This window comes from Paramisgurnus dabryanus, chromosome 24 (assembly GCF_030506205.2).
Source record: "Paramisgurnus dabryanus chromosome 24, PD_genome_1.1, whole genome shotgun sequence".
Classification (NCBI taxonomy): Eukaryota; Metazoa; Chordata; class Actinopteri; order Cypriniformes; family Cobitidae; genus Paramisgurnus; species Paramisgurnus dabryanus.
Window position 1 is genome coordinate 22,216,604 of NC_133360.1, and position 21,397 is coordinate 22,238,000.

The following is a 21,397-nucleotide window of genomic DNA, read 5'->3' on the forward strand; positions in this document are numbered from 1 at the left end:
GTGCGTCACAGGTCCGGAGGGAGAAGAGAAGTTGTGGTTTAAAAGTGCATTTTTTTTCTTGACAAAAATGACAATTGTTTCGCTAGATAAGACCCTTACGCCTCGTTTGGGATCGTTTAGAGTCCTTGGAAACTGCAATTTTAAAATGCATTAAAACTGTTAAGTGTTGGGGTCCATTAAAGTCCATTAAAATTAGAAAAATCCTGCAATGTTTTCCTCAAAAAACATAATTTCTTCTTGACTGAACAAAGAAAGACTTCAACATTTTGGATGACATGGTGGTGAGTAAATATCCTTTATAATAATCCTTTAATCTGCACTATCCAACCACAGCACTGCCATTTAGTGCAGAGATCAGCTAATTTGCATTTAAAAGGACACACCGAAAAACACCCCATTTTTGCTGTAGTAGCGGAAATACGGATTGCCGGAAAAACCCGTCATTGGCACAGAAGCGTTTTTCTCAGAGTTATGCAAAAGTAAACCAAGCTGAGGAGTGCCGTGTCTATCCGTACCCCATAAACGTCATTCACGCCGCATTTTGGTCCCAGAAAATACATGTAAAGTTGTCAGACAGGTTCCTGTGTGAACGCAAACACGTCCCGTAAATGTTCTGGGATTGAAAGAGGTCCTAGTTACATTGCCTTAAGATACCCGAAAAGCCCTCTGTGTGAACAAGATGCAGAAACATTGCAGTAAGGGGCGTGCCGTACGAATGGCACTTCACGCACTCCTTTATAATCTTGTCATAAACAAAAATGCATGCACGTGAGTGGTTTCTGGAGAGAGAACGCACACACAGTTTCCGGAAAATCATAACATTTTCCGTAATGTTTGTGTGAAAAGTGCTATAGTGAAAAAGCCACAAATGTACGCAGTTACGTGCTTCTTGTTATCTTATTAAAGCTCCACATACTTCACATGCATAGAGGTCATGATTAATATTCAATGGTTATTAAACTCTTGTCCTGAGCTGTGACATTGCCACCTGTTGTTGCAGGTCACGTGTTATTCATATGTGTGTTTAAGGGAGAGAAAGACTGAGGCCTACAGAAGATAGCCTGGTCCAACCAGACTCTCGTACATTCATTTCATTTGTACAGAGAGTCTGGCCACGCTCCATTGGAAAGCGTTACTTCCGTTAAGGAGGGTCCATTGTTGAAGTTTAAAACTATTGGATCTGCCCAGAGTACTCAGGATCTGCCAAAGCCAATCGCTAACGTGAGGTCGTGACGTATATCATGCACCGAAACCGGACGGAAACAACAAGTCAGAATAATCAGACAAACAAAACTTAGCAAACCTGGTTCTTGCTCCGGCTTTAACTTCTGTATATGCGGCAGTTTTGCAACAACGGACCGAAGAGCTTTTCTCACGTCTTTCTCCGCTGCCATTACTGAACTACAACTCAAACTGACGCGCAACCTCAACGTCATCGTTCTTAGCCACCCCCATCTGTTCGCTGATTGGTCCTGCAGATTTTTGCAGGAGAAAACGAAACTCTATAGAGAAATCCCAGACGTACTGCTGAAGGGAAATGAAAATTAAGCGGAAGCACGTAGGAGGGCGGAGCCAGGCTATACAGAAGACACAGTATTGATGGTTTAAACAGCTGTTTTAGTCTCTCATATATGCCTGAGATGCAGATCTGCCGGTCTCCAGGTCTGTTTTCACTTTAAAATGATCTATTGTTAAGATCACACAGATTTCTCAGGAAGTTGACACTCATTTAAATCATGTGATGTCGCTGTTTGCTTGTGGTGAGAGAATATACAGGACATATTTAACTTCAAAAAACTCAAAAAACAGAACATATGGTGCTTTTCCATTGCATAGTACCCCACGGTTTGGGTCAGGTCGGGTCAGCTCATCTCACTTTGGCTTGGTTAGCTTTTCCATCGAGTTTAGTAACACTTCGGAATGGGAGGGATTATAGGCGTGTCGTTATATTTGCGCTGCCTACTGCTGTGACATCATACAAGTGAGAGCGTCGTTGTACATTCCCATACATTTATTTTTTTCTCAATCTGCCACAAAATTAAAAAAGACCACAACGAATAGATGTTTGCACATCGCGTTTATCACTACCTCTTTCTCACATGACAGTTTCTGTACAAACACCCGTGGCGTCTGTTGATTCGCTTCGCTGAAACTCATTTAAGTTGCATTTGAGCATATATGCGGACATGCAAGACGCGAATGTGCCACCACAAACTGCAATTCTGGGAAAAAACTGTTGTGGTGCTGTCCCTGATTCTCAACCTGTGGATGTTTTTCATCGCTAAAAGGGAATTTGGGAACTTAGAGCAGAGCACAGATGACAACGGGTTTGCTCGAGACAGCGCAAGCTAGCATGAAGGTAAAGCTAATCTTACATCATAGTGATGATGCTGGTAGAGACGGTTCTCTCAGACCAATCAATGATCTACAGTGTTTTCGCGTCACGTTTTGGTATCAGCTCGGGTCGCTTGGAACCCCAACCGAGGTGGTACTAAAAAAAAGTATTGGGTACTACGTACTGCACCCAATGGAAAAGCCCCCAAAAGTAAGCTGACACGACCCAAACCGTGGGGTACTATGCAATGTAAAAGAGCAAATAGTCTGTTTCTTAAAGACCATTTATGATTTTTCCATTCATTTGAGAACAACCGATCTCATTCTCATTACTGTAATGCATCCATATACAAAAAATACATTGTCTTATATAAACATTATAATAAATATAATTCTGTTTTAAATGGATAATGTATGTATATATTGATCATCTAAACCAAGTGTCTCCAACTTTTTTGTGAGAAAGTTTACCACAATGGATAAAACAAAATCTGGAGGGCTATTTTTTTGTTATAGTCTACTCAAAACATTTTTGTTTTAATTTTTTTATTTTATTTTACATGTTGTATCATGGTTTAAAATTTTAACATACATAAAAGAAGCCAAGCTAATACAAAAATAACTTATTAATAAATATTACAATTGAGGCTATTAATAGTATGGGGTTTTGCGGGCAACTCTCTGCCTAGACTTATTAGGCTTATGAGACTTATGAGGTGTCATGAAACATTTTGATAAAAAAAAGTAAATGCTATCAAAATAAGAAGCATAATTACAAACATCTCTTCATGTACTATTTTGCACATGATTTCAAATGACATCATACAAACCAATTTTGTTGTTTTTACATATTTGAGGGGAACATTTTCATTACCGCAAAGTGTCCATGACTGGATTTGAGTTCTTCGACATGGAAATATTTATAATTAAAAAAATCTAATAAATAAAAATCTTCAGTGCATGTTATAATATAAACATTTACAGTAAAGAAACATGTGGTATTTGATGATCATTAATAAATGTAGAGACAATAATAAGGAATATAAATGTGTCCAAGACCAATTTTCTCATCCTCCGCAACAATTTTCATTCATTGTTTAAGCCCTCAATGAACTAAAATAAAAAAAAAATTTGTTGGAAGGGACATAATTGACTGTGACACTCAAGATGGCTACCAGATAAACAGTTCTTATTTTTTCTCTCCAGATAAAAGTTGAAATTTTGTTTGTCATAGTACCTAGAAAACTTTTTAGTTCTCATTACCGAAACATGAGTTTAAGTGCATATAATTAATGTAATATCATGTTGCGGTAATGATCATTTTTGATAATGATAATCTAAAAAATGTTAATAATTCTATAGGAAATATTTTTTTAAATCCGCTAAAAATAACGGTTATAGTAAGTTCAGACCTTAATCTTATCTGTGCAAAAAAACAAACAGATTGGCTTCAAGGGCTTTTTTTAAAAATCTGATGCTGGACACCTTTTAAAGCTGGATTTCGTAAGAATCACCCAAACAGATCTTGAGCACCACAAACACAGTCCTGTAGGTCGCCACTGTTGTTTTGGATATACATTAACACATAAGCGTGATGTCACCATTACCACTCATTCAATACAACAAGGCGTCATTAATTATCAAAAACTTGCATTTCTTTCTTAAAAAGTTTGTGTTTTGAGGACCCCAAAATGCTGTTGTCATCAAAACCGCATAGAACTTTCCTATATATGGTTTATGGCTAAAATCTTTGTCGTGTAAATGCCCCCATCCCTTCCCCAGAAAAGACGTCATTTTGCTGTAAAAATGTGGGGAACGTTTTGAATGTGATTACTTTGTGTTGAATGGTGGTAAAGGTTGGCCTGAACATTTTGAGAACCTCTGTTTGAGCCAAGCTGCCACCTAATGCATACAACAACCTTCTCGAGAATGAGAGAGAGAGAGGCTATGTCTGGCACCTTGAATAAACCCACAGCGAGGCTGTGTCAAAGCATGTCTCAACTAGTTGTGAGTCTGATTAAAGTTTCTGTATTCTCCATGTTTGGCGCCTGTCCATCTGAAATAAGAGCTGGGCAGCTGACAGGAGACCTGTTTGATCTCTTTCTTAATTAACTTTTGTTGCTTTGACAGCATGTAAAGACTTAAAGTCACTCTCTCTCTTTCTCTCTCTCTCTCTGACACAGAGGGCTCAGGGTAAAAAAAACGAGATGTGTTTATCTTTCCAGACATGTTAGCTTGGCTCTAGGCACAAAAATGCACTGCTCCGATATCCACGCGTGAAGTAAGGTCGATTTTACATTCAGGATTTTATCAAAGACTCGCATATCATTCACGCTTAAAGGAATGTTTCTGATTCAAGCTCAGATGTCTCTCGGTTTGTAGACGAAAATAAAAATGTTGGTTATGCAGAAATGAAGCTGTTTTTTGTTAAGGCACTTATTAAAAAGTGTATATGAATTATTTTTGTAAATCATATTCTACTGTTTTTTCAGTTGTTATGTATATTTTATCTTTATCAAGGTGGGACCCCTGTAGTAAACCGATGATCATCTGGTTATATGTCGGTATTGTAAACTGTGTGTCATGCTCTTTACAGGTGAAGGTTTAGCTCAAAATATCATATAGATAATTTATTATAGCATGTTAAATTTGCCACTTTGTAGTTCCTGTGAGCAAAAAATTAGTCGTTTTTGCGTGTGTCCTTTAAAATGCAAATGAGCTGATTTCTGCACTAAATGGCAGTAGCGTGGTTGGATAGTGCAGATTAAGGGGCGGTATTATCCCCTTCTGACATCACAAGGGGAGCCAAATTTTTATGAGCTTTTTTACATGCTTGCAGGAATTGGTTTACCAAAACTAAGTTACTGGGTTGATCTTTTTCACATAACCAAACCTTTGGTGGACCCTATTTTAATTTTTGGGTGAACTATCCCTTTAAATTGCGTTTAAGTCATATACCTGGAATGACATGAAAGCGAGTAAACCATGAGATAACTTTTATAAAGAAATAATTCACCAGAACATAAAGTTTTGAGTTGTCTTATCAAGCTATATTTTAATATATAAATAATTCATATATTTGTTTTAAATATGACCTCTCTATCTTCTGAGAGATCCAGTCTTTTAGATGTTGCTTTATATTAATGATGTGGTCTTTTACTGTAAAAAGCCGGTTTGATGTGGACGTCAGCTCTTTCAGGATGAAAGTTTGAGGTTGTGTGTAGTTGTGGATGAAATCTGGCGCTTTCTTCAGAGCCTGAATGGTTCTTGTTAGTTTAGATATGAGAATGAGAGTGATTATGTTGAAGTGCATATGCTTTGCGTTATATGCTTCTCTCTCGCTCTCTCCGTTCCGAATTTAACATTCCCCTCCTTCACCGCAAGGCCGTCCAGATGATACTTAATGAAAGAAATGTGTGTGCATTTCTCAGAGACTGTGTACTGCATTCTAACTTCTAATACACAATAGGAAATCTTTGAACAATTAATGACTGGGACGTCGGCCTCGTTTCATTTGTTTAGTTTGACGTTCCAGAGGGGAAAACTTGAGTTTAATCCTAACAATGGTTGTGGATTTTTGGTTTATCTCATTGTTTGCACGTACATCGCTTCTTCTTTGGTGTCTCTTGTGTTAAGTGAGATAAGGGCTCCGCGCCGTCTCCAAAACCCTCATCAGGAGATCTTGCCGTTTAAAGTTTGACAGCGGCTCTGCATGTGTGGGAAAATCTCATTATTTTCCTCCATAAACATTTTTTTGGTGTTCTTTAGGTACGTGCGTTACATTCCCATACTGTAAACCATATGGAGGCTTTCAGTAAACTACACAGGTGTTTTCTGTTCTTCATCCTCATACCCCATAGTGACTCTTTATGCCCATTTATTTAATATATGACCCCTCTTAAGGATACATTTTTTTGAATTACTTGTGACATAGAAGGTCAGAAAAGTTAAAAAAGTAACATTCAGTTACCTTTTGTTAAGCTTCCTAAAACGTGTGTAGTCCTGAAATGAGGTTGAATTAGTGAAAGACTTTGAGGTAAAACTGATACCTTATATCCAGACAGAAAATAAGTGCCTGCATCATGTCTATAAAACCCGTTTCATACTAGGGCTGCACGATTACAAAAAAAATGATGATCACGATTGTTTTGCTCAAACTTTTGATCACAATTAAAAATTACGATCATTCTTTTAATGAAGAACTTCTGTTTACTTCAGTATTTTTAGTACACTTTACAGCCATGTTTATAATATTATTTACATTTTATAGGCCTATATTATAAAATATTTTATTGTTTTATAATATCCATAGCTCACATTCTTTTAGATCTTTTTAAAACATTTAAAATAATTCCGCAAAATTCCGCATAGATCTGTTCGATCCGTTTTTGTTGTCTGTGTCGTGGATTTTTTTTATGGTTGCGGCTTGTGTCTTCGGCTTTTGAAACTTTTGATATTTCACGTTTGGACGGAACAGGAGCACAGTTTGCACAAGACTCGAAACTTACCTGATCAATATCACTTTCATCAAATCCGAAATAACCAAACAATGGAGTAAGCCTATATGACCCTTTTTGGGAATTAAACATACATATTTCTGCACTTTCTTCTTGTTGCTCTGCCATTATTATTTTCGTTCAAGGTGAATGACTGTAAATCTTGTGATGCTAATGTATTTGTACCATAACACAAACTGCGCTTGTAAAAAAACACATTAATAGCGACGATTGTCATCAATTAATCGTGGGGCACGTATTAGGGATGGGCATTCGATTAAATTTTTTTAGTCGATTGTCGGGAAAATTTACGATCGACTATCGATTAATCATTAATATTTTTATGATAAAAAATAATTATTTAACTTTTATAATTCAAAAATGTTGAATACAAAAACACAGCGTGATTTCCTCCATGAGACCTTTATTACAAGATCAACTTGTGGCAAACAGTTGAACTACATTTAGTTAGACAAACAGAACATATATGCGCTTGAATATGCGGTGCTCTAAAGCAGCGGAACCTGCAGCTGCGAGCCGCATTCTTAAACGGAGACTTCATTTGTTCCAAAAAATCATGACCTCTTCATGATTATTTTTTTGAAATCTAAACAGAAGGTCACAGATAACGGAGTATGGTGTCAAATATTGCACCCTGGTGGTAAAATGTTGAATTGCTGCTACACAGTGAAATTCATTTAACTGCTTCAAGACACACGCTACGCTAGGCAACGTAACCTGCATTAGATAAAAAAAGTATTTGATTAATCAATAACAAATTAACATCATCGACTAAATTCTTAACGATCAATTATCGATCGTCGATTAATCATGCCCATCCCTAGCACGCATATCATTATCATGATAAAAATATGATTAATCGTGCAGCCCTATTTCATACAGACATTACTTTAAAGGAACACGCCCACATTTTGGGAATTTAGCTTATTCACCGTATCCCCCAGAGTTAGATAAGTCCATACATACCTTTCTCATCTCCGTGCGTGCTGTAACTCTGTCTGACGCAGCCCCCGCTAGCTTAGCTTAGCACAAAGACTGGAAGTGAATGGCTCCAGCTAGCATACTGCTCCCATTAAGTGACAAAATAACGCCAACATTTTCCTATCTATATGTTGTGATTTGTATAGTCACACCGTGTACAAAAAACAAGGTAATATGAGACACAGCCATCTTTTAACCGTATACATACCGGGAACTATATTTCAGAAAGAGAAGCACTGCTACTTGTGCGTAGTGATTTGCTCGTAGCACCCGAGAAGCCCTCTGGTGAGGAGCAGAGAGTTCGGTCAGAGTTGTGCAAATCACTCCGCCCAAGTAGCAGTGCTTCGCCTTCTGAGAATATAGAAAATAAATTAACTACATTTTTCGAAAGATGGTTTTGGTCCTTTTGGTTATTCAGCTGAGCGATTTGGTTGCCGTGATCCTTCTGGTTTGTTTATTAGTCGTTGTACGATGCACCTGTTGGTTGTTGTGATTTGGGCTGGGTATTGGCAAGGGCCTCACGATACGATATGTTGCATGGTGCGATACATTGCAATACTTTTTCTTTTTTTTATCAAAAATTAAAAAAATAGAGCGGCTTTGAAAGCTGCAGCTGTTTTTAAATTTTTGCCATTTTCTTACTCCCGCTAACTTCTGAGACATTGGCCGAATGGCCGTATATGACAGACAACTTGACATCGACAACTACAGCAGCAGCGGAGGAGGAGGTTGTTTGATGCACACAGATGAATTGGATGGGTTCTTTAAAATACCGACAGTAGAGATTGAAATATCGTCCCACTATCATGGGAAGAAAAAAAATTGTATTGCGATAGTTAGCTGTATCAATATTTTTGCACAGCCCTTGTTGTGATATTTGTCCCGCCCCTCCTCCACATTGATTGGAATGCCATGTGAGAACTTACATTTATATATATTTTAACTCTTATTGCGGAAAAAATGTAATCTGCTGGATTTTTTGAAAAATATCCATTGGAAACGATTGAAAACATACGCCGGCCACCGGCGTAAAAGCTTTGGTGTGCACGCCCCCTTAAGGTAGTTGTTATTACACTGATATATGTTCAGTTTTAATTGATACGTTTAATTTTAGCTAGCAATTTGATGCTATAGAAATGGGGCGTGTCGATATGATTGACATTTGTGATTGACAGCTTCTCTGAGTGGACACCCGGAGCTTTGAGGGAATATTGAAGATATAACTAACTATTCATTTTTGATTTTTGTTTTATTTCACACCAACAAAATGAGTTGTATTTAACTTGCCTTATTTAACTCTTTCCCCACCATTGACAAGTTATCTCGTCAATTAAGAGAAAACGCTTCCCTGCCAAACAACAAGAATTTCCGGCGTTCCGCAATACTGCTATTACCGTTAATGCCGCAACTTTTACAACCCGTAAGTAACGCCTCACATGAAAGAACTCTGGGTATGTTTTAATGATCGCTCTGCATCTGATCTCTATTAAAATTCTTTGCAAAAATTGAATTATCTCAGCTTTTTGCTCAAAATTTGGTGTTTTTGAAGAAACCTACCCATATTTGAGAGGTAATAAAAAGAGAACCAATGAAGGTAGGATGAAACGTTTTTTTTTTTTTTTAAAGCAGAGGGTCTGTTCTTTCATTTGATATATTGTATGTTTATATATTTACAGAAGAACATTTTCTGGAAGGCATTAAACTTTTGTAAAAATCATGAAAAATGCTGGCGCTGGCTGGCAACTTTTTTTTAAAAACACTGGCGGGGAAACGGTTAAGCAAGCCAGTCAAATAAGAAGTTCAAGGGGTGTGATTGAATTGGGCGCACAAGCGTTTGGGCGGAAATTTGTTTAATTCTTCGACGATTGCTTCTGCGCATCCCCTGGCTCCAAACTGACGTTTTTGCGTAAAATGTCAACGTCCATCGTCGTACATTTTATGTTCAGTTCATAACAATGGAAGGAAGCGGCGTTGCGGCGTCCATCTTTTTTACAGTCTATGGTTTACATACGCAGCTTCAGGAAATGCCTATAAGCATATTTTTATTGCTGTCCTTCAAACCTTTTCAGGTATTTTAATGATAATAAAGAATATGTAAAATAATTATGTTTGACAAATGCTGCTTTATCAAATGCATGTTATAAACGACTCAAACTAACAGTAATTTTAGATTGATAAGGACTTACTGATCAAAGAGTCGTAGTAAATTAAAGAGCTGTGCATAATATCACCTTTGCGATTATTAGTGTGTATTGCCATTTATTATTAAACCCCTATGTGTAAGTATTAAAACTAAAATGTGGCACTATATTGTCGCAACTGCAAAAAAATATGGTCGCAGAATGCCCTCCCTGTTCTAACGTATTCCTATCAGTCAAATACTCCATCAGATTTTTTTTTCTCGTCTGCAGTTACTGTAAATACTCAAACATAAACAATGTCACATTGCGACACACCCCGAATACCAAATCAACATCGCTGGCGCTAATGTTTTGTGAATAATTCCTCTTCGGCGCCAAGCATCTCCAGCAGCTGACCCGTTGTAATCAGACTGAATTTACACTGCTCTCCTATAACCGTTTTATTTTAAACTGCACCCCATTGCTCACATGCAGATGCATGGAGTGACACCTGTTCGGTCGGGTCTGAGCTTATTATGATGACTGTTATAAAGGAGAACAGCTGCAAACACAGATTGTTTTCTGCATGAAAGCACCCTCCTACCTATTCAATGGATGATGAAGCACATTTTAGATCTTCTTGTTTTGGGGTCACAGGCCTGTAGGGTGAAAGCAGGACATTAGTATCTGGTTTCCTTCAGGAAGTGAAGCATCTCGAGTGTCTCAATTATATGAAATTTGTTACCCTCATTCTTAAACTTTTTTAGATCCCGCCAGTGGTGGTCGGTGACTTCTTTTTTCGTGGGCGCTCAATGTGAAGTTCGTCACAACACATATGTAGCGCGTCATGTGTGTGGTTCCTTATTTCAAAATATGTGTTCTGCGCTTCGAGAGATCTTGTGTGCATCACGTGTCTTGTCAAAATAAGTGCCTGCTGCAGACGCGTCTAAAGGGTTTATGATAAAAGAGACGCTCGCGTTTGCCAGATACTCGCATAATCTCATGCTTAATCAGAGTTTACTGTTAAGGGAGTGTCTTGCGTGTATTTTGCGAACGTGAGCGTCTCTTTGATCATAAACGGGACCGCTATTTAAACAACTGTTTTTGCACCTAAACTTAGTTGGTTCTTAAACTTTGCTAAATAAACTTCGGTAACACTTTACGTAACACGTGTCATGAACATGAAGGAGATTTTATGCACATTTATGACTGTCTAGAAGAAATTATGTTTTTTGAGGAAAACATTCCAGGATTTTTCTCATTTTAATGGACTTTAATGGACCCCAACACTTAACAGTTTTAATGCAGTTTAAAATTGCAGTTTCAAAGGACTTTAAACGATCTCAAACGAGGCATACGGGTCTTATCTAGCGAAACAATTGTCATTTTTGGCAAGAAAAATAAAAAATAATGCACTTTTAAAGCACAACTTCTCATCTATATCCGGTCCAGCGCGACCTAACGTAAATGCGCAGTGACGTAGGGAGGTCACGTGTTACATATATAAAACGCACATTTGCGGACCATTGTAAACAATAAACTGACACAAAGACATTAATTAGTATCAGTCGACATACAACAACGTAGGAACGGTCCTCTTTCTCAACACTTGTAAACACTGGGGCGGAGTTTCGCGTTCGTCCTCTGTGACCTCTTGACGTCATGACGTGTTGCGTGGGGTCACGCTGGCGCATCACGACCGGATCTGGACGAGAAGTTGTGGTTTAAAGAGTAACTAAACCCCTGGTCAGAGCCTGACTCCGCCCACTGGCAATATTTGAAAAATGCAAGAAAAGTGGGAAGATCCCAACGGAGATTTAGGGGACGAACTAAGCTCGTACCAAGTGTGTGGTGAGATCGTAACAAGGGCGTGGTGAGCTTGAACCTGCTTACGTCACGAGTCATTTTTTGGACCCAACATCCAATAGGAAAATTCAACTGCAGTAGCCACCGTTCAACCTAAAGAGGGCAGCACTCAGACGTTTTTACACCATATATTGTAGTATTGAAACACTTTATATCCAAATGTCAAAAAATTTACTAAAATCAATGAACAGCACTAATAAAGCATCATTTTTACAGATCATTAACTAAAATAAGTTGGTTAAGGGTTTAGTTACTCTTTAAGTATATATTTGTTATTTTTCTTGTCAAAAATGACAATCTTTTTGCTAGATAAGACCCTTATGCCTCGTTTGGGATCATTTAGAGTCCTTTGAAACTCAGATGAAAAAAACTGTTACGTGTTGAGTTAAGTGTTAATTGTTGGTGTCTATTAAAGTCCATTAAAATGAGAAAAATCCTGCAATGTTTTCCTCAAAAAACATAATTTCTTCTTGACTGAACAAAGAAAGACATCAACATTTGGATTACACGGTGGTGAGGAAATTATCTGGATTTTTCTTTTAACAAAATGGAATATTCCTTTAAGACAGTATCTGCTTGTGTGACAGTTGAAATGTATTTAGTCCCATACTAAGATTTCATAATGTAACTAAAAAGTCTTACATGTAATGGGAAAGATCAGATGATCTCATCTCATAAAGTTTATCCTTCACTCCTATGGTCATCTTTGGGGCAGATCTCACATTACCCAGTGTGCCTTTCTCATGATCTCAGACCAAATGAACCAGGCAATGAAAACTCTTGTGTTTTAAGAGGACAGGTGGAGTTCATCCACACATTCATCTCTAATGTCTCAAAGTCTGGGGGCAGCACGGTCTGATATTACACGAATCCATTAAAGTCACCAGAACTGTTTTTGTTTCTTATTACTTATTACTTATAAATCACATCGGCTAAAACACAACTAATCCGTCATCCATTTACTAAGCCATCCTCCTTCAACACGTAATATAAAACAGCTGGCACACATACTTGTTGTAAATAAACCAATTCTTCTTTTATAGTCATCATGGTTCTGTTTAAGGTGATGATCAGAGTTTATTTTGTATTAATCACTGGCTCACCGTACATTATTTCTTGTTTAATGGAAAATTGGTTAAGACTATAATAGAAGCCGATTAGTGGTCTAAGTGGCTCCTAAATTTTCCAGACTTGGTTTAAATTTAAGGAGCAGATGTGCTGTAAAAAGTTATAAGGGCTTAGGGATGAATGATGCTGACCTCTGCATTTGTTCAGACATTTGCTCACGTGTTGCTTTTTAAAGAAATCAGTCAGAATTATACAAGCGCCTGTCATGACAGTCTGAACAGTTTCTTCCATAACTTTGGCGAATTGAGTATGTTGAAGAAAGAAAACACATTTGAAACACAAGCCGTGCCGTCGGGTGAGGGTTTCTGACCAAGCTTAATGTGGACACACATATGTCTTTGAGATATTTTAGCCAATCAGGTTCTTTCCTGCTTCTCTGCTTGTTAGTTGTAGAGTGAGTATGAATGACATCTTTGTCCCAAAACCTTCAAATTCCTCCACAGGAATCCAGGAAGAAGTTTAGAGAGCAACTTTAGGCAGGTTTGCCAATGAAATATCTCATATATACACACAATGATCCAGAGGATGCATTAAAACCTCATCTAATTCGTCTGATTTTAGCTTTGGGTAATGTCTTTGCTTTTAGTAAGCGAAGGAAACATTGCATACCTTCATACATACCTAATCAAAGAAACTTTAATGTATATTAAAGCCCTGTATATATTATATATTCTCAAATGAGATGTCATGGTGAATGTCCTTGAGATATTTGTAGCTTATGGCATTGCATCTGTTATTTTATAAATGTTTAATTTAATGCATCATTATTGAGACTTATTTATGGAAGGTGAACAGAAGACATTTCTGGGTAGTGTTTTTGAAAATGTTTAAAGACCAGTTTTATGAATGACACATTTTATAGGTTTACTTTGCATATGATGTTTAAAAACAGAGACCAGGAGCATTGAATGCTCAAATTGGGTGCAACATATACAAGTTAGTGAAATATATAGTAAATATTAAGGCCACAGATACACTAAGCAAGACATTTCCCTATCCAAGCTTTTACTTTCTCTTTAAAAAAAGTCTGTAAACAGAGCAAAGTCTCAAATAATACCTGCATATGCACTGAAACCGACTACTGGCAACCATCTACAGGCGCTTTCAGCTGCGTTTTGGTGTGCACGCCCCCTTATGCAGCACATGCAGATAATGACGTCACCAAATCTCATTTCAAGCCTGTTGACATAAGCAGAACAGAGGCTCACTGTCTTACCTGTTTGTTTGTTTTTTAATCAAAATTATGGTATATCATAACTAAACGTAGGCTGCCGTGTTGCTGCATTTTTTACTACTGTTTTGCATATTAAAGTTTTCTAAAATATTTACATTATTTAGATAAAAAGCTGCTTAATTTGATTCTTTTGCTTATAACTAAATGAAGAATATTGTTTTTATTAATAAATGTTTTATTTTTGTACAATTTTGGTGTGTTACTTTCAAAAAAGTAAAATTTATTAAATTAATAATATTATAAAAAAAATGTATAATATATTTTTAAGTAAAAATTTTTTTTTTGAATTTTAAGCCAAGTCCATACAGCATTTTCAGTTTCGTTTTAGTGCATTACTAGTTTGTAGAGTCGTGTTTGTGTTTCTGTTAGTGTTTGCTTGTCTTTGCGTGAACTAGTTTTTTTTCTTATGTTTTTGTTGTTTGTTTGTGTTAGTGTGGTGTTTCTATAAGCATTTGTGTTGATTTTTGCGGGGGTTTATACTGCTGTGTTGGTTAGTGATGCAACAATAATCATTATTCAATTCTAATAACATTTTTACAAGGAAATGGGCTGATTCAGATCAGAAAGGGTTAACTGTTCAAATGAGAATATAATGCACATTCCCCTTTACGGTAATGTGAAGTGCCCGCAACAACACTAAAGCCCGACTGATATGGTGGGTTTGGGTGGCGATATGGATATTAGAGAGTAAAAAGGGCAGATTCTAAAATATATCTGCCTGGTTTTTTTTGTATACCAGTCAAAAGTTTGGGGACACTTCCCATTCATGTGTCCAAACTTTTGACTGGTTCTATATATAGAATGCAGTATATACAACATAATAATATGTGTAATTAATTGAATTAATAAAACAACAATTTTAATAATTTAAAGAAAGATAAGAAAATATTTTTTGTCACTAACAGGGGCGGAACTGTAAAATTAATTCATCCAGTACGCTAGGTGGCGCCATTCAGTTTCCGGTCCCCCACTCAAGTGAAAACGAATGAGAGATGGAAGTTGAAGGGAAATAAATATGCTGAATCTTTCCACAGTTAACGCACTTTTCAAATTGTTTATTATTACAGTGACTTCGTTATTACTTTAAAAGTGTATATTTATAGTTATGTGATGTAAATACTGTTAAATAGCGTCAACTGATATATTATCTATCTGAATGGCTAATGGCTACTGTTAGCGCTCTGATCTGCATTTAACGTTAGTCTGTCTGCTCTGCTGCACCCTGTCGTTGGTAACGTTATTTTTAAAGTATTTTTAATCACAGTGAATTAAGACTTTGAAAAAAAAAACAATTATTTTTTTTTAAAGACGTCAGAATTAAGAAGGTGAGAAAGTATATAGTTATGCATTTCACTCAAATTCGCTACGATTTTACCTCAGAAATACATTGACAGACAGTTGTGAATCCTCAATGTCTTACAATAAAATATGTTTATGTGTGATAATTGTCAGTGCAAATAGGGAGAGAGAGGGAAGAGGGTGGAGAGAGATCACAGAGAGAGAGAGAGAAAGAAAGAAAGAAAGAAAGAAAGAGAGAGAGAGAAAGAACTTCCATAAGCAGGTGAGAAATTGTTCTGCAGGTGAATTCAAAATTTTTATTTTTTTATTTTGTAGTTTTATAGTTACTGGATTAGCCTACAGCAAACATATTTTGCCTATTTTTGGATAAGAGAAGTTAAAGTGTCATTATCAAAATGATATTTTACAGTTTCAAAATGATAATACATAGAACACTTAAATTAAAAAAATAGTTAGCCGTAAATGGAGAAAAAATATCAGTAGGGGACCATGCTTAGGAACCCCTAGATTTGGGCTTCAATATCTGGCTCCGCCCCTGGTCACAAATCATGTGTTGTGTATGTTCTGGAAATCAAATCAACATGCAGGACATGAGGATTTGTATTTAAATAGTCTATTTGCAGTTCAATATTCACAGATACTACCATACATAGCTATTTGATTTAAGCGTACTGACCTGTTTTTTTTATTTATTCATAAAAATATGAAATTCACGGGACAGAGGTGAGGTATGGCTGTGGACAGAGGAACTTGTTGCGCTGATAGGATGGATTACATAACATTGCTTTTCCCAAATTTACATTTCATAAAAAAATGAGGATGCAAAGCATTGTGATGCATCGAGATGTCAGATTGAACCGAATCGTTGACATAATAATCGTAATGGAATCGAATTCTGAGACCAGTGTTGTTGGTTGATGGTAACTGGTCCTGTAAAGTAAATACTGACAGTCTTGTGTTTGTGTAAGCCAGTGGTTTAGAGTGCAATATAAAGACATTTTTACTCTGTGTTAGCACTTGTGTGATAAAATCACTCGGTAATCCTGTTAGTGAACTGAATAAACCTTTTTTGCTAACTGTGCTGAGTATACTATGACAGGATATGTCTGCGACAAACTGTCTGCAAAATATACATAAATCCACCTAAAGGAGTGCATGACTAGAAAACCGGTCCCAACACAAAAGAGAAATTGTGACAACTCTGCAGTTTAAAGAAACTTTGTCTCAAGCAATTACGCTTCACGTTTATCACTGAAAGCCTCAGGTGTGCTTGCCTCACAAACGTCCATTGTAAGAGCATTACTGGAAACAGTGGTTTGTGGGCAAACGGTCTGAAGACACTCAAAGGATTTGTTTCCACTTTTGTGCAAGGACCTGTCATGATATGCACACGTTCATGTATGGCTAAATAGCTGAATAACAGAGAATAGGTGTTGTCATTAGAGCCAACTTCAGGCTTTGGTGCATAGATGAAGATCTTGCATGTAGAGACATGGATTTGTTTTTGTAAACCACCAAATACAGAGACTATGACCGGCTGCTTCACATAAATGTGCCTTTTTATTCAAGCACTATTTGCGCTAACATTTAAATGCAGGTTTACTCAACTAGATGTAATGTTACTGACTGGAGGAATGGATGTTTAATGGTCATTGCCTCACTTTTACTGCTTCTGCTTATTTCTTATTTGTGCCACACTGTGTTTAAATCCACATGCGCTTTATTTATTTTTCCTGTTTGTTTACCTTTTCGAACACTTGAAGTCACTTTCGTAACAGTACATTTTATGTTGTGCACTCTTTCAGACCCCCTCTATTTACTGCTGTGTACAAGATGTTTTAGGGAGTGATTTTTTATAAATATAATCGTTTGTACCATTCAGTGGCGTTAAAATCATGACTTTGCTGTCGTAACATGGCTGCAGGAGGCACACTGATAGTAACTTTCAATGGCAGGGGACTGTGTTCGGGCACTGCGCAATATCATTGCGCAATATCATTGCGCCTCCTGCTGCCATGTTACGACAGCAAAGTCCTTGATTATTACGCCAGAATGAGAGTATAGTTCCTAGCCATATCTGCCTAGAAAATTGCAACTTTTAATTTTCCGTCTGTCTTAGTACACGGTGTAACTACAGAAGAGTCAAGTTTTAAATAGGAAAAATATCAAAACTCTTTGGTTATTTTTTAGCGCAATGCTAATGGTCTAATCAGATTCAATGGGTTATGCTAAGCTATGCTAAAAGTGGTACCGCCAGACCCGGAGATCAGCTGAATGGATTCCAAAATGGTAAAAATCAAATGTTTAACTTTAGGGGAGCTGGAAAATGAGCATATTTTCAAAAAAAGTGGAGTGTCCCTTTAAGACCTAAATGGTTGTGTTTATGAGGATACTTGCAAAGACAGGAATTTTGATATGTGTATTTAAGGCCAATAAAGCAGCAAAAATGCCCACTGGCTCAATGAGCAGGGGATGCGCGGCTTTTAGCTCTGTTGTTTGTGTTTCAATGGCTTAGAATCACTTATTTTAAAACAGCAGTGCTTAAATGGGTGTATAAAAGTGCGTTTTCATGACCACACGCACAGCAATGTGACGTGGGTGGCGCGTAACTTGGATAGAGATGACAGTCCAATTCTTAACCAGTTGACAAATTTCCACCGGTTTATCATATATGTCCCACCCTTACATCAGTCGATCAGTAATGGAAACGTTACCTTATATTTGACAGCTTGTTTAACAACTGGAGTATGTAGGCAAATCACCCAGAACACCATACCTTAGTAACTGCATAGGAACACTGCTGGCGTAACAACTAGCATAGATCAATTTAGCATAGACCAAACAAACACAACAGCACAGTACTGTGGTTTGATAAAAAAAGGGATAGTTTGGCCAAAGATGGTATTAAACCCATGATTTACTCACCCCCAAGCTGTCCGAGATGCATATGTCCATAATTTTTCAGACGAACACATTTTGAGTTATTTTAGAAAAAGTTTTAGATCTTCCAGTTAATAAAATGTAAAGTTACGGTGTCCACGTCCTTCAAGTCCAAAAAATGTGCATCCATCCTTCCCAAATTAAATCCATGCAGCTCCATGATGATAAACAAAGGCCTTCTGAGGGTATTCCGCACAGTTTTGTTGTAGAAATATCCAAATTTAAAACTTTATAAATTAAAATAACTAGCTTCGGGTAACGCCACCATCTTATGCTGCGTTTACACCAAACACGTTTCAGGCATAAAAATACGCGTCTACTGCGCCTAGTTTGCCACTTGAACAGTTTGAATGCATTCGCGCATGAAGAGCAAAGCAGATGCGCGGAAAAAGCAAGCATTTGACGCGCGTCAGGCAAAATCCACTTCTTGTGGGAGGGGCAAGTGCTATGCGGTTGTCTGTTTGCAAGATGACTGATGTTGATTGTGCATTTATCCAGAGAGTTACAAGTTTGTATTTCGTCACCTTACTATATGGGGAAAATAAACAGCGCGGGTCGATAAACGTTACGTGACTCAAAAGTGAAATGTGTATTTACAACTTACCAGGTTGCCCAATGTCCTCACTGACAATCTTCCAAGCGAGGTCCTTTTTATTACTGTCTCTATAGAAATAAGAACTTGTGTCATATAGCTCCAGGTGACTGCTCACGGACAATATCAAGCCTTCATGCTGAATGAGTGACTCCGGGCGGGCTGGCACCACAGCAGCAAGCAGGCTCCTGATTGGTTAACGCGGCGCAAAAATCCGCCAAAGTTCACATTTTTTCAACTCTGGCGTCAGCTGCAAATTCGCGTCAAACGCAAAAAGGACTATTCGCGTGTACCATGCCATGAAACGCGTCTTCCGTGCCGCGCTAAACGCGTAATCCGCGCCGCGGGACCTCCAGACATGCGTCAACGCGTCTTCACATTGACTTAACATTGAATTCACTCGAGCTCTACCGCGGTTGGTTTAAACACAGCATTAGACTGTATTCAGGAGAGTATCAACGTAGTGTATGCACTTTTCTTAGTGATGTATGACAAATTCGGAGGGTGGGGGCACAGAGCACCGGCAGAGAACCCTCCATAAACTGCATACGTTCTCAACTTAAATGCGGACGCGACTAAGATGGCGGCATTACCGGAAGCTAGTTATTTTCGTTTATAAAGTTTTACATTTGGAAATTTGTATAACAACACCGCGCAGATTACCCTCAGAAGGCCTTTGTTTATCATCGTGGAGCCGTTTGTATTTATTTTGTGAAAGATGGATGCACGTTTTTTGGACTTGAAGGACGTGGACCCCGTAACTTTACATTTGATTAACTGAAAGATCTAAAACATTTTCTAAAATAACTGAAAATGTGTTTGTCTGAAAAATGATGGACATTTGCATCTCGGAGTAAATCATGGGTATAATATAATTTTTGTTCGAACCTTTAACTTTAGAAGTTAGATAGGTAATCTTACTCGACAGGTGCAGTTATACCAAATCTTCTTTAACATCCTTTAGTTTGTATAGGAAAGAAATCTCAGTATGGTTCAAACTCCAGTCATTCATTCATACTTAGCATTATTTTGAAGATTTTTTAGTCTTCTCTGCAAGGAAATGTGGCCTTTATTTCTTATTCTTAGTGTGATTGGTGCTCACTGAAGCAGGGCCGACTCCTATCTGTCTGTCTGTGTGTCCGAATGTAAAGTCTCTCTGAATGGAGGCTTCACTCAGCAGGAGATTAAACTCTTAACATGTCTGAATGTCATTTAGTAGAGTATTGTTGTCATTCTGTTGAGATGTAAAGCTGGTATGTGTAATGCACGATGTCAGCCGTCTTGAAAAAATTATGAACGTTAGCATTGTCGAAAAAATGCTGTATAAATAAGGACATCTGCATGCATTTAAAATGGATTTATTGTTGGAGATGTGAACCACCATTTGGCACACACATAATTTATACCCGCAAACAACCACAATCACCCAGTTGATGATATAATGAGCTTTAGATATAAATCGAACTGAAGTGATGGCATGGTGACCCACTTATGGGAAGTGATGCATTTCAGTGTATTTCTATCAAAACAATGTGTGCCAGGTGAAAATCATCAATCATTTTTTCTTTAGCTTTATCAGTAACACTTAAATCCTTAAAAACGATGAATTACTGTAATTGAGTAATAAATTGTTAAAGGTGGGGTGCATGATCTCTGAAAGCCAATGTTGACATTTTAAACTACCTAAACAAACACGCCCCTACCCCAATACCCACACATACGCAACCCAGGACATGATAGTGGTTAGTAGACACGCCCTTACTGCTGATTGGCTACAAGTGTGTTTTGGTTCTCTGCCCGACTCTCAAACCGTTTCTCAAAAATCATGCACCCCACCTTTAATGTAATATTTATGTTATTCTTTTTAATCTTGTCTCCATATGTTCTCTTCAAAAATATTGCCGACCTTTTATGTTCATGGTCATATGTGCATAGCTGTTTATTGTTTCATTCTCTGTCTTGCGCTGCTTAACTGGAATGAGCTTCTCTTAAATTTCGAACAAACTTAAAGTTCATTATGATTGCCACTAGGTGGCGAAACTACAACAGTCATGTCCGAATGTGATGTGCAGCATTACTATGTGTTTACACCAAACGCGGTAGAGGTGGCAAAAACGCACTATTCACGCGTAGTTAGACGCTTTAATATTTTGAATTTATTCGCGATTGAAATTCTAGTCATTCGAGACATTCATGCGAAAATTTGTGTCATGGGAGTGGCTTCTGCGACTTTGCTCGCTTCCTGTAATCACGTCACTACTAGAGCAAGCTCCTGATTGGTTAACGCGGCGCGAATATCTGCCAAAGTTCCGATTTTTCAACTCGTGCGTTTCCCGTTCCAACGCTCAATTTGCGCGGAACGCGATATCCGCGCCGCAAGATGCCT

General features: G+C 37.6%; 1 protein-coding gene across 1 annotated transcript in view; it reads left to right on the forward strand.

Annotated features, from left to right (window-relative positions):
• Positions 1-21,397, forward strand: part of ptk7a (protein tyrosine kinase 7a) — a 38,883-nt gene that overhangs the window by 4,095 nt on the left and 13,391 nt on the right. The gene's annotated exons all lie outside the window — the stretch shown is intronic.